Here is a 12879-nt window from a genome sequence, read left to right on the forward strand (position 1 = left end):
TATCTAAAGCTTCAGGTTGGTGCCTGAGAGGCAGCTTCAGTTACCCCCGACTGCCTGCCTGACCCTAACCAAGGGGGTTGTGAACCGCGCCGGGAACGTGGACCGAACCCGCCGTGAGAGGTCTCTCCGTTGAGTTTTGCTTGGAGCAGGAGGACGCTTGGGTGCCAGGGGGGGCTCTGGCTGTAAATCCCTCGCCTTCCGGGCCCTGCACAAGAGACTAACGTGACTCGGGATTGGATCTCGAGGCCCGCATACTAGTCTACGGGCGGAAACTTGGGATAGTAATCACAGGAAGGATTACTGGATAGCCTTCGGGCGGATTATGAATACGCCTACGGGCAGGAACTCCTTGTATTTCAAAGATAAAAGGATATAATGATAATAAAGGAGTTGTTTGACATTGTTTTCTTTATGTCATGTGATAAGATTACGTGAAGGAACCAGTGCTTAACAGGGTTAATCAAGGAAGCTGTTTGTATGTGTCAAACTAATGTGGTAGGTAATTACATAACTAAAACAAACCGAGGAAAGTGCGGAGGATGGACCATGGGTCTGTCCTATGGATGGGTGGTCCCGGTTAGCCGGGAACTTTTCTCAAGATCTTCGATGGACAGAGGATGATCGTCATCACCAAAGCAAGCAAGGAGAACAATGACTTGGAAGTACCGATTACCCGATTCAGGCTGTTTTAGGGGAACGGAATGGGACTATGCCTTTTGGCAGAGAGGTCGAGCCTTGCATCCCTCTCGTTTCCCATTCTCCTTGAACCAAGTGCAGCATGAATTCGCTTCAGACCGAGCGTTCTGCGTAAAGTAGTTCGATCAGGTCTGACGCTAGTCGCTGTTAGCAAACGACCAAACAATTCCGTTCGATCCTAAGTGGAAAGCGCCCAGGACACTTCCGTTACGGGGCAGACGCGGAAAGTCCTAGATTACAAAACCCGCAACATTCCATGGGAGTGCCGGGTGGAGTCTTCTAGACAACCTTTCCGATGGACTGCTAAGACGTGTCCTAGAGGATGTTAGTGGACACGTTACAGTTGGTATTAGAGCCGACTTACAATGGAATTGTTTTCATAAGATTTCATTAGAAGTGAAGTAAAGAATTTGTTCCTGTCCAAACATTTTCTCATCTTCAATACTGTCTTCCAGAATTACGAGGCGTGGAATAAATTTCTGGTGTGCCGGATCATGTTCATGACTGCGATGCATTCTCCGCATTATAGGCAGAGAATTGAGATGATGAACATCTTGGAGCGGATTTATAACCCATCACCTCTATATATAGAGCAAAGATGGACTGGGTCTTCAGGAATCTACTACATAGCTGCCCACCGGTTTGCTTATCTACAAACCAACTTGAAGAGGATCAAGTGGTTGGAAGATTTGAAAGTCGTGAAGCTGTTCATTTTTGTGGAAGCTCACGTGAATTCGACTTTGCATATTCAAGGTCGGAGGGTTGAATTAAACTCATATGTTTATGAGGAAGTAACCCGTGTAATTCCAGCTGATAGGATCAAGGTATTGGGACGTCATGGGAAGTATGGTTTCCAGCGGAAAGGATATCCCGAACTTCCGATGAATTATCGATTCCTAAAGATACATGACCCAAAACCCTATTACTACACAGTTCCTATAGACAAATCCAATACTATGTTGTTCTCCCCAAACTAGATGTAATGACTGGAATTGTTGTATGAGGCTACGCCATATAAATATAAATAAGGACTTCTTTTATCACTATCCGATTGTGCATCAAAGTTGTTGCAAAAAGTCTAGTTGCTTCATGAGTTACGAATTAGCTGAACTAAAGATAAGCTAATGGCAATTATCATATAATAACGTTAAAAAAACTTTTTACGCCAGGCACAACCCCAGGTACAGGTTCCAAATTCGCCCCCTACATCAAGTACTACTGTGATCCAGGAGAAGAAGTTCCTCCTCAAACAGATTAAGCCACCCGAGTTTGACGGGAGAGGCAGATTCGTCCAGACGGACGCTGAGATTTGGATTGAATCTATGGAGGACTACTTCGAAGCCGCTGGCACTGCACCAACCAATCAGGCCATGCTCGCCAAATTAAAACTCACCGGTGAAGCCAGACTATGGTGGAAACAATGGTGCAGGGATCAAGGGATTTCAGAGGGGTCCGTTACCTGGGAGAAGTTAAAGCAAGCCGTGCAAGGGAGATATTTGCCACCCGCATATCGTACACAGAAAATGAATGAGTTCTATGAGCTAAAACAGTTAGGACTCACGCTGGACGCATATTACTCTAAGTTTGTCTCACTCTTGAAGTATGCGCCACGAATGGACACGACACAGCAGGTGTCCAAATTTTGCGCAGGCTTAAATCCACCTGTAAATACCCGTCTCGAATCTATGAGACCATCAGATCTTCAGGATGCACTCATTCGAGCGGCACCCATAATTCAGGAAGTGCAAGCTAAACCAAGGAGTATTAAGAATTGGTCTTATAGCGACCCAAGCGGAGGAGCATTCAGACCCCAGGTTAAGAGAGTTCAAGGCCACAATCAGGGACAAAGAAAGAAGGCAAGGACAAATAACGTCAACAACTTTGTTCCTACTCACGGTAATGGCCGAAACGTCCGATGTTTCCACTGCAATGAGCTCGGTCACTTCAGAAAGCAATGCCCCAAGCTCAGCGAGGGACACCGTCAAGGTATTGGCCACGGTCAGGGAGGGACAGTTGAGATCTAGAACCTTGAGAGAATGCCTCGTCCAGTGGCAAGATTATTCCGAAGAGGATGCTACCTGGATGGATGAAAGCTCTCTCAATCTTCAATATCCCCAATTTATCTCGAGATGAGGACATCTCGATTCTTCTAAGGGGGAGAGAATGTAATATTTCCGCGTACCGTACCGTAAATATTAACTTTCCGTATACTGTGTAAACCCTGTGTAAAGGGTATCTCTCGCATTTAAATTATTGGCCACGTAATGTGTGAGCCGCACGAGGGAAATAGGGTCTTCTGCGAATGGTAAATCGAACCGGGTGTTCAAAAACCAAAACCTCATGGAAACACCCTCTTGGGAGGGGCAATTCAATTAATTAAAGGTAAATTTTTTTTATGTATTTATCCCTTTCCCCGAGCCGATGCATGGCTGGAGGAAAGGGAGTGTGTGGGGGGGGATGGGAAAGTGGGGTTTGCATGGGAAGTTCTCCCACGTGGGGGGAGACCCACTCCCCACCCCCACGGCCTATATAAACACCCCCTTGATGGGGGGTGTGCTTAAGGAGAGAGGAGGAGGATTCTGGGCGGACAGAGAGGGAGAGAGAGGGAAGTCGTGTGTGGGAGGAGAGAGGAGGAGGGAGTCTGTGCTTAGAGGGAGAGAGGAGGAGAGGCCGTGCTGCTACCGCCAGCCTGCCGGTTGCTGCCCCGCCAGCCTCGCCACGGGCTACCACACCACCGCCGTGCTGCCGCCCAGCCCACCGCCAGCCGTTCTGCCGTCGCCCTGGCCGCCGGACTTCCGCAGACTGATCCGCCGTCCGCCACGCTGATCGTCAGGCCGCCATTCTACGCCACGTCGTCCACGTCCCGCCCCGTGCCACAGAAGCTCCTTTGGAAGCTTCTATAGAAGCTTCCATAGGGGGCCTCCCTAGACCCCCTTCCCACGACCCAAAATCTCCTATCCTTTGTCACCCATTTTAGGGGAAATTTTCCCACCATTTGGCCAAAAGGCCTTTCCCACAGTATCTCCTCGAAGATTCGTTAAAGACCGGGATTTCCAAAGAAGTAGAGACGGCGGAGCCTCAAAGACCACCGCAAGATCCATCGAGTGATCTTCACAAGAAGGGTTAAGCCGCAAGCCGTCCAATTACCGCGCCGATTCGAATTCGTGGAGAGTCCTAAGCTTTTGTCGCAAGCTCTATCCCGAAGAGGAACCCAACCGCATACAAGCACAAAGGCAGATCGGGAGTCGAATTTACGACTACGATGGCTCCAAAAAGATCCCAAGATGCGACCGCGGGAGGCTCGACTCCGAATGTGCAAGTGGACATCACCCCGACACCACAAGTCCAGGTTCTTCCGTGTTAAATTCCGCATAAGAAATGATTAGGCGCGCTTAGGAAGGGAAATTCAAGTTACGTTTAAATTAAAAGCATTGAAAGAAATGCATCTTTTTGAGCATTATGAAAGATTGAACGGTTAGGGAATTAGATGCATGTAGATGGTATTTTTAAAGGTAAGAATCTAATCCTAAGCAAGAAGACGAAGTTTATATGTGCATTAGTTGCCATCCTAGATATGATGAATTAAGCGTATATGCACATTATGATTTCATAGGGAAAGTCTAGCACCATAAGATTTCATTCGGAAAGAACTAATAGGGCACTAAAAACGAACGTATGACTTGCAACATAGTTATACGATGGAATAGAGCAACACTAGTTTTCGCTTGAGTATCATCACGACTTAGTGACTAGGAGAATGTTATGAAATTGCGTAGTCTTCATGAGAAAAGGATCAATCATTAAAGAGTCGTAACTAGGTGTAAATGCATGGAATGCCAAAGGATAAACTACAAGGTAGTAGGTACGATTGTTGATGCAAGACCTAGTAGGCCCTAGGGAAAGTTAGTAACCAAATTAGCATGCACCAAGGAAAGATTGTATGACTCGCCAATGCATAAGTTCGAGAGCATAGACTACAAAGTAGTAGGCTTGATTAATTAGGAAAGTTAGCGTACATATTAGTAACTAATTTTACCTCACCAAGGAAACGGCAATCAATCGCTTGTTTACGCGAATTCGATTCCGTAGATTTGGTTTATCACCCTAGAAGGATCATCCTTGTCGCAAACAGGCATAATCGGATTGGCTAAGTAATATAAACCACAAGGAATCATATAAACACAGGAATCCTAAGAGATAACTAGGATTTAGTGCAAGGATAATTTGACCTCGCTTAGACAAAAACTGTGAACCTAAGGATCATGATGGAACTCCGACGGAGTTGCATATTCTAGAATCATGAGCCAAACCTAATTAGAAATGACTTGGAGGATACCCCAAAATCCTGTTACTCAGCTGGGGTTAAAATCCGTGATCGGAACGCTAAGAAATGGATAGAAGGCTTCCGTGAAATAGATGCAATACTTGTGCACAAAGCTGCAGTATTGTATAGATTTGGGATTTGTCCGCAAAGAGTCTTGTCATCTCTCGAAATGAGATTAGCAAGTTATTGAAAGAATTTAACTTACAAGAGGATGAGTAATCATCCTGTTAACTCACTTTCCTTGGAAAAGTAATTGCCAAGGGAAAGGAAGATTAGGCGTTGCCTTGAAGCAAATGACCGACAATAAACTAAGGCGACATGGTCGCTGGATCCTGCCACAACAAACCTAATGTATTGGAAGGGTATGACCCTGACCCTAAGAATGATAGGAATCTTGCCAAGTTGCAATTGATTCTGGATCGAATGCGGGTTGCATTCGGAGGAAAAGGAGTTACTCCTTGACAGTTTGCCAGCCAAACGGCCATTGGAATTTGATTGTGTTTGTAAAAGTTAGAAAGGACTGTTTGCATTGTTTGCTCAATGAACTAAAGGATGGAAATATATCTAAAGCTTCAGGTTGGTGCCTGAGAGGCAGCTTCAGTTACCCCCGACTGCCTGCCTGACCCTAACCAAGGGGGTTGTGAACCGCGCCGGGAACGTGGACCGAACCCGCCGTGAGAGGTCTCTCCGTTGAGTTCTGCTTGGAGCAGGAGGACGCTTGGGTGCCAGGGGGGGCTCTGGCTGTAAATCCCTCGCCTTCCGGGCCCTGCACAAGAGACTAACGTGACTCGAGATTGGATCTCGAGGCCCGCATACTAGTCTACGGGCGGAAACTTGGGATAGTAATCACAGAAAGGATTACTGGATAGCCTTCGGGCGGATTATGAATACGCCTACGGGCGGGAACTCCTTGTATTTCAAAGATAAAAGGATATAATGATAATAAAGGAGTTGTTTGACATTGTTTTCTTTATGTCCTGTGATAAGATTACGTGAAGGAACCAGTGCTTAACAGGGTTAATCAAGGAAGCTGTTTGTATGTGTCAAACTAATGTGGTAGGTAATTACATAACTAAAACAAATCGAGGAAAGTGCGGAGGATGGACCATGGGTCTGTCCTATGGATGGGTGGTCCCGGTTAGCCGGGAACTTTTCTCAAGATCTTCGATGGACAGAGGATGATCGTCATCACCAAAGCAAGCAAGGAGAACAATGACTTGGAAGTACCGATTACCCGATTCAGGCTGTTTTAGGGGAACGGAATGGGACTATGCCTTTTGGCAGAGAGGTCGAGCCTTGCATCCCTCTCGTTTCCCATTCTCCTTGAACCAAGTGCAGCATGAATTCGCTTCAGACCGAGCGTTCTGCGTAAAGTAGTTCGATCAGGTCTGACGCTAGTCGCTGTTAGCAAACGACCAAACAATTCCGTTCGATCCTAAGTGGAAAGCGCCCAGGACACTTCCGTTACGGGGCAGACGCGGAAAGTCCTAGATTACAAAACCCGCAACATTCCATGGGAGTGCCGGGTGGAGTCTTCTAGACAACCTTTCCGATGGACTGCTAAGACGTGTCCTAGAGGATGTTAGTGGACACGTTACAATTGGACAAAATATGAAGTCGTGGTTTCATTAAAATTGAAATTATGGATCAAAAAAGGAGTTACAACGAGGTGATAGGCTATAAAGATGCTATCAGAGTAGCCAAGGTTAACATCTTGAAAAGGGCTATAAGAATCTATGCAGGACTTCGGTTTGGGGCATTTAACATTAGGTTCCTTGAGGTTAGTATTATCTAAGGAGGTGAATGCTTGTTCGTCATTTTACCTCCTGAACTTGGTGGTAGTGTTTGTATGACTTAGAACCCCATAGAAGCAAGCATGGTGAAGAGATACTAAGGAGTGTTGGTAGTGTTTGGTGACTTGGTGGTAAGGTTTGTATGACTTGAATTTTTCAAGATGAAACTAGAAATAAAATTCAAAGGGTTAAGGAGAGAATGTTCACCTTAAAGGATCACAAGAAAGAACTATAGTAGGCTTCTATTGTCATCTTAGCTCAATGGTAGCATTACTATGTTTAGCTCATTTGTCTCTCAAAGTCTCTTTAATCTCTCATATAACATAAATCCATGCATGACAGCTATGTTTTAGAAGTTTCTTTTCAAGTATCAAACATTATTTTATTTTCCATCTTTAGGAAGGCATGCATCCATCTATGAATACATTATCTTAAAACAAGAATCCATAAGACCTTTCCAACCATTGTGAACTTTATGGATACCAAGAGACAACAACAAACTTACTCTTTTAATTTCATGAGGTAGAAAGGATGAGAACCCAAGGGCTCTGCAACATGAACCCCCTAACTCCATCCCCCTACCACCCATTATGTCACAATATTTCATTGCTTAAAATATATTACTTAAGCCTTCTTATTAAAAAACTCTCTCTTTAAGTAGTGAATCCACCTAGTACTTCAATGGTCTTTTTGTTTATTCTAGATGAAAATCCACATACTAAACACAATCCCAAAAAAAAAAAAAAAAACTATGAGACAGACAAGGAGACCCATCACTCAATCAAGCATCCAAGGCAAGAAACATGGAGTGAATTCACTCAATCAAGCATCCAAGGCAAGAAACATGGAGTTCCTAACAGTATAATCCACCTCTTAAATTATAGACAAGTCATGCACTAGATCAAGCATCCAAGGCAAGAAACATGGAGTTCCTAAGAGTATAATCCACCTCTTAAATTATAGAAAAGTCATGCACTAGATCATGTAACAAGAGCATGCGATTAAATCATACATTCAAAGATTCCTAGGAGAACTCTATGTCATCCATGAACTTTATCCAAAGGTATAATCAAAGGATATTTCCTTTTCAATTTACGAAAACATTGAAAAGAAACTCTTATCATGCCACAAAACATTCATGATATGTCAATATCTTTGATGACAAAAGATTGCTAAAGAACGTCGAATGATGACTTGAAGAAAAAAGATTCCAGTGACCCTTAAAGACGTTCAATAAAGAGAAACCATTTTTCTTCCCTTCTTTTGGAAGTCATATGGTGATGAGAACAGTGCCTTGAAAATGGATATGATATCCCAGCTTCAGTTTTGCTACAGGGCTATCTGATAATCCTACTTTGGAGAGGTTGCTTGGATTCAAGCTAGCGGGTTTCCTTTCCATTATTTCTGACCATCCATGGTAGGTTCTGCACTTAGCCGCATTAGTTACTCTCGCAGGCATTTTAGCAGCTACAAATCACACCCGCTTAAAATCAATTTGAGTCGTCTTCTCAAATTTGAGCCATTTTGACTATCGTCCACAGTGAAGAAGTTGCATGTCGCCTCAGGATACTATAGGATGAATGGTGGATGGCATTGAGCTTGCATCCATGGCCCGTGGGGTTTATGTCTGATGGTGTTGCAGCCTGCAACCTGCAGCTACAATTCCACCTCCCACTCTCCCTCTATTAATTGAGTCGTTACTCCTCTCTTTAAAAACTAAATTTAAAGAATAACTTTTTAAAAAAAGAATCTATCCTCCGTTTCGGCTCCCCTAACAACACTAGTTGGATTTTTCAAAAGAGTGATCTACTCTCCTTCCTCTTCTCTCAAGATAGCGCCCTCCTCCTCCATTTCCCCCTCCTCCATTTTCCTTTCTAGCAGTCATCCATCAAGCTACCATTTCTACCCGTTTATTTAGCAATGTAACAAAGCTACCCACACGTAACAAGACACACATTTTGACTATTTTTTGAAGCTGCCATTTCTACCTCTCACCATGATTCCCGTCAATGTCAACCATTCCACATCCACTATTGCCAATCAAAAAATTTATGTCCAAAATCTTCCATCCGGTCCCTTTGATGCCTCAAATCTTCAATGGGAGGCACGTTCAAATACGTCATCAAAATTTGACATCCAGAACATCGCGTACATTCCATGGGACCGATTGGATGATTTCATATGTGGTGAATCTCAAAGAAAGGATGCTCCAACTGGATTTCACAAGCAATGGACCTCAAAGAATGCACCAGGAAAACTTCTACGTTCGATGCCAGATAGTCATATGCAGCTTATCGAGTAAATCCATATTTTAAAAGCCAAAAGTGGCACACTCAAATCAATTTAAGTACTTTGTGCAATACCATTGAATGTTATATATATATATATTTTTAAGGTTTTGGTGTAACTTTGGTCCGATTGATGCTCGTGATAACCCACCATCTATGAAAATCCAAAAGAAGACCGGCAAACAAAGGGTTGGGTCCCAAACCTATGCTATGGGTTGTCAATGCCACTTTGTGGCTACACAACTATATCTTTGGCCCACAATTCGCCGTTTGAATTATATATAATAGGAGCATGTTGATGCAAAAGGAAATGTGTGTCATGGTGCACTATACACTGGACAGTCTAATGCAAGGATGGCCTTTGCACCATGGCTGTCAGTGAGGATGAAATCATGGATCTGTGACATGCTTCACAAAGGGTATACCCCGCAACAAGGTTTGCAACAACATATACACACAGTGCAAAGGGATGCCAAAGATGGTATCTTGCAAACCACAAGAGATACTTTTCTTACATTGCGGGATGTTTTAAATATTTCAAGCAAGTTGGAAGCTGTCACTTTGCAAACGGACCAAGATGATGCACGCAACGTGCACAATTGGGTCCTTACCAATAAGAGCCAAACCTTTTTTTATCAAATCTTTGATGAGGCAAAAGGGAATGCATTTGCGCTCAGTGTGCAAACTGATTGGCAACTAGAGATGGCAAAAGTGCATGGGAACGATGGATTGTTGGTAATGGATGCCACATTTGGAACTAACAAATATAAGGTATAGTATTAGAAAAAAAAATTACACTAATTTTTATGTTCATTGAAAAAATTTTATTAATGTTAACAAGAATGGTCTTCTGCAGTTTCATCTATACACCATCTTGGTGTTTGACTCTCATCGTAATGGCGTCCCTGTTGCATGGGTCATTACATCTTCGAGCACCATGGTTGACATTCGAGCATGGCTATTGGCCTTTCGGGATCGAATGTTTGATGCAAAAAAATCATGGCAACCTAATGCATTTATGGTAGATGATGCGCTTGCAAAAATACAAGCTATCAGGTAAGCCATCTATAAAGCATTCCTCCATATTAATTGTTTATTCATGGAACTTTTATGTTGCATTGTGCATGGGATTGGAGGTTCATTATATTTTGTTCTTTGCAATAGCGAGGTCTTTGGCGTGCCAGTATACCTTTGCATTTGGCATGCCCGAAGGGCTTGGTTAAATAACTTGATCAAGAAGGTTTCTGATACCTCAAAACGGGTGGACATGTTTAGGGCACTAGGCCAGATAATGAACATGCGAAGCCAAGTGCACATCGATCACGTGAATAGAGAGCAAGAAGCTATGGATGACTTTTTACATAGGTATAGGGAGGGAGGAGGACTTCGTTAAGTACTTTAAGGACCAGTGGATGGCATCAATAGGTAATGATTTGTGGCCTAGTTAATTCTTTTCCCTCTCTTATTTGCCTAATTTTCATTGTTTACTTTCCAAGGAATGTGGATTCGACTAGCTTGAAATTTGCCACACTCAAATCAAGAGACAAGTGGTAGCATCGAGTCCTATCATGGGATTTTAAAATCACGATTTCTTATTAGACGTAAGACAATTCATGGTTGGAGGGTAGATTGGCTTCTACAAAAGCTATTGGGCCCTTGTCATTCATATTATTGGTATCAGGATATGTTGAAGGAGGCCGAGTTCAAAAAAACTTTAATATCTTGGATGTTGTTGCAAGCTCGGTGCAACGCGCCATAGGAATCCCAGATGATAATGTAAGGTTCTTGGATGTTGATCACAAGGTTGCCTTGGTGAAGAGCCAAAGTAGAACCAATCTGTGGCACAAAGTTGAGAATGCAAATTGCGAGTGGGCATGTTGCTCATGTGAGTGGGCCATGCGTGGCAACCTTTGCAAGCACCAAGCAAAGGTGTTGATGATCAATGGTTTAAATTTTTCCCACGTCATCAAGGCATCCATGGACTTGTACGACCTGTCCAACAAAGATGTACCACGTGAGTCATTCTATTGTTGCTAGAAGTTCCTTATTGTGCTTTTTACAATCTAAGTTGCTAAGTTCTTGTGATTCAAGAATTTTGATAGGTCATGGATTCTTATGCCACATGGATCCAACCGATGTTGAGGACCCACTTCCCATGTCTCCTCGTGGGGTTGGTGCAGGTACAAATAACTCTAATATATCATTGTTAAATTGTTGCAAGTCAATATTCATTGATTATTGGAGGTTTATTATTAGGCTCATCGATGACATCAAATGAGGACAAGATTGCACAAATACACCAAATTGTTGATGAGACACTCTTCCAGTGTGGTAAGTGTTGGGTATTATCAATCTTAGCTTTGACCATCTATAAATATTATGGTTGTCTTAAAATAATGTGTGCTTGGAAGATGGTGATGTGGAACTACTAGAGTTTGCTCGACGTCTTGCTCTTCAAATGCAGATGTCTGTCCAACAAGAAAAGGTGTCAAAGTCGCAACTACCACATCCACTTATTAGCTTGCAACCTGTCCAGGATGGTTTTGGGAATTCACTAACAACTCTACATCTGGTTATTGTAGCTGGCGAAACACGAACATCTTTGATTTAGCTCCATTATCACGATTGAAAGAGTTCCTTTGCATAGAGTACAATAGTCCCTCCAGCAAGAAAGTCACCTATTGTGGCTGCTCACCAAGTTATCTCATCCTAAGTTGATTATTAGCAAATGGATGATGACTACCGGCTGCTCATCGACTCTTCATACTGCAATTCCCATCTTATCTCACTAGCCTACTCGCCTTCGATCTTCACAAAACACAACAGCTCCCCTCCCAATCCCCGTGGATCATATCGTCGATGATACGGCTAGCCTGTCAATTAGATTGCATGAAAGTAGGCATGCCCCAGGATAGATTTCAAGCGGGGTTTTTTGTCTTTTGTGCACATAGGATGTAGAGGCCGCAAAGAGGCCCCACAGTGGCGAACCATTGTTTTCTTTACATTCAGATTAAAACTGAGATTTACTGTGGGATGGCGGATGGATGGCATCAAGCTTGCATCCATGGCCCATGGGGTCTACTTCTAACGGCGCTGCAACGTGAATATATGATTCCGCCCCCCCACTCTCCCTCCTCTATTAATTGAGTCGTTACAAACAACCACTACACTTTTAAAAACTAATTTTAAAAAAAAGAATCACTCCTCTATTTCGGCTCTAATCAATCTAAAGTACTTTGTGCAATACCATTGAATGTTATATATATATTTTTTTCTATAGGTTTTGGTGTAACTTTGGTCCGATTGATGCTCGTGATAACCCACCATCCATGAAAATCCAAAAGAAGGCCGACAAATGAAGGGTTGAGTCCCAAACCTATGCTGTGGGTTGTCAATGCCACTTCGTGGCTACATAACTATATCTTTGGCCCACAATTTGCCGTTTGAATTATATACAATACGAGCATGTTGATGCAAAAGAAAATGTGTGTCATGGTGCACTATACACTGGACAGTCCAATGCAAGGTTGGCCTTTGCACCATGGCTGTCAGTGAGGATGAAATCATGGATCTGTGACATGCTTCACAAAGGGTATACCCCGCAACAAGTTTTGCAGCAACATATACACACAATGCAGAGGGGTGCCAAAGATGGTATCTTGAAGACCATAAGAGGTACTTTTTTTACATTGCGGGATATTTTAAATATTTCAAGAAAGTTGGAAGCTGTCACTTTGCAAACGCACCATGATGATGCACACAGCGTGCACAATTGGGT

This window comes from Lygodium microphyllum, chromosome 17, assembly GCF_053477565.2.
Source record: "Lygodium microphyllum isolate KBCC chromosome 17, Lygodium_microphyllum_v1.1.10, whole genome shotgun sequence".
NCBI lineage: Eukaryota > Viridiplantae > Streptophyta > Polypodiopsida > Schizaeales > Lygodiaceae > Lygodium > Lygodium microphyllum.